Source organism: Heterodontus francisci, unplaced genomic scaffold, assembly GCF_036365525.1.
Source record: "Heterodontus francisci isolate sHetFra1 unplaced genomic scaffold, sHetFra1.hap1 HAP1_SCAFFOLD_121, whole genome shotgun sequence".
Taxonomy (NCBI): Eukaryota; Metazoa; Chordata; class Chondrichthyes; order Heterodontiformes; family Heterodontidae; genus Heterodontus; species Heterodontus francisci.
In genome coordinates, this window is record NW_027140425.1 from 321,313 (window position 1) to 323,488 (window position 2,176).

The 2,176-nt window shown below is 50.1% G+C and overlaps 1 non-coding gene across 1 annotated transcript; it reads right to left on the bottom strand.

Annotated features, from left to right (window-relative positions):
- Positions 1–207: 207 nt before the first annotated feature.
- Positions 208–281, bottom strand: trnat-agu (transfer RNA threonine (anticodon AGU)). Its single transcript has one exon. It is a non-coding gene; the product is annotated as a tRNA-Thr (tRNA).
- Positions 282–2,176: the final 1,895 nt, after the last annotated feature.

Consider the following 2,176-nt stretch of genomic DNA (forward strand, 5'->3'; position numbering starts at 1 on the left):
GAACAAATTTATGGCAAAGAAGTTGCCTTTGATGTATTAACACTGTAATTCTGTCCATGGAGGATTAGCCATTCCAAACTCATATCCTTCACAAAGGCTATTTTTGTATGCAATTGAAATTCATCATGTATTTTGAATTAAAGTTCACAAGACACAGGTGTCAATGTTGATAATGAAACTTTTCAAGCATGTTGCGACTGTGAAATAAGGCTCTGCTGGGAGTTGAACCCAGGCTCTCCTGTTTACTAGACAGATGCTTTAACCAACTAAGCTACAGAGCCAGATTGCGAATGTGTGAGCAATTGAAATCAGAGGAAGACCATGCAGATAGTGGGCAGACTTTGGCGAGTCAAGAGCTGAGTTCGTCACGGCAGAGTTCCCAGCCTCTGACTCGCTCTTGTAGTTGCAGCTGTAGTTGTAATTGTAATAGGCAACCGTCCGTCTCGGAAGACGATGGGCTACACCCGGGGTGTCCGTTACTTCTGTATTAAACATCGTTTGTTGTGGCTGTAGAGGACGACTCGTGAGTGACAATCCCTTCCGCAGCTGGTACAGATGAATATCATTGGCCCGAGGTCGACTGATAATTTTTCCTTCCTCTGAGCTCTCTTTCCCACCATCTGGTCATTTCTTTTGTCCTCTGCTTTTCCCATGGTCTTCCTGAATGCCTTTCTCCAGGAATTCCAGTCAGCAGGAAGGACTTCCCATGCATCGACTCCAATTCCAGTCGGCTTGAGATCTCGCTTTGCAGATGTCCTTGTATCACAGACGTGGGTGACCTGTTGGTCTCGTGCTGATAGCAAGCTCACCAAAGAGCATGTCTTTGGCAAAGCGACCGTCATCCATTCAGCACACATGACCCAGTCAACAGAGTCACCGCTGGTGATTGGTTTTTCAGTAGATTTATTGGGAATCTAGAATAGTGGGAATGGAGGTAAAGGCAGTTGTATGTTCCTCCAGCAGAATGTGGGAGGTAGGGGTCGCCAAGAGTGTCCCTGCTGACTGCATCTGCGGGAAGTGCACCCAACTCCAGCTCCTCGCAGACCGCGTTAGGGAACTGGAGCTGGAGCTGGATGAACTTCGGATCATTCGGGAGGCGGAGGGGATTATTGACAGGAGTTATAGGGAGGCAGTCACACCTCAGGTAAAAGAAGTAGGTAGATGGGTTACCGTCAGGGGAAGGAAAGGGAACCAGCAGGCAGTGCAGGGATCCCCTGTGGCCGTTTCCCTCAACAACAGGTATACCGTTTTGGATACTGTTGGGGGGGACGACTTACCAGGGGTAAGCAATGGGGTGCAGGTCTCTGGCACAGAGTCTGTCCCTGTTGCTCAGAAGGGAAAAGGGAAGAGGAGCAGAGCATTAGTCATTGGGGACTCCATAGTTAGGGGAACAGATAGGAGGTTCTGTGGGAACGAGAGAGACTCACGGTTGGTGTGTTGCCTCCCAGGTGCCAGGGTACGTGATGTCTCCGATCGTGTTTTTGGGATCCTTAAGGGGGAGGGGGAGCACCCCCAAGTCGTGGTCCACATAGGCACCAACGACATAGGTAGGAAGAGAGATGGGGATTTAAGGCAGAAATTCAGGGAGCTAGGGTGGAAGCTTAGAGCGAGAACAACCAGAGTTGTTATCTCTGGGTTGTTGCCTGTGCCACGTGCTAGCGAAGAGAGGAATAGGGAGAGAGAGGAGTTGAACACGTGGCTGCAGGGATGGTGTAGGAGGGAGGGTTTTGGTTTCCTGGATAATTGGGGCTCTTTCTGGGGTAGGTGGGACCTCTACAAACAGGATGGTCTTCACCTGAACCAGAGGGGTACCAATATCCTGGGGGGGAGATTTGTTAGTGCTCTTCGGGGGGGTTTAAACTAAATCAGCAGGGGAATGGGAACCTAAATTGCAGTGCCAGTGTACAGGCTGTTGAGAGTAGTGAGGTAGGGGATAAGGTTACAGGGACGCAAGAGGGCACTGGCAAGCAAGAACTTGGCTTAAAGTGTGTCTACTTCAACGCCAGGAGCATCCGGAATAAGGTGGGTGAGCTTGCAGCATGGGTTGGTACCTGGGATCCTGATGTTGTGGCCATTTCGGAGACATGGGTAGAGCAGGGGCAGGAATGGATGTTGCAGGTTCCGGGATTTAGATGTTTCAGAAAGAACAGAGAAGAGGGTAAAAGAGGGGGGGGTG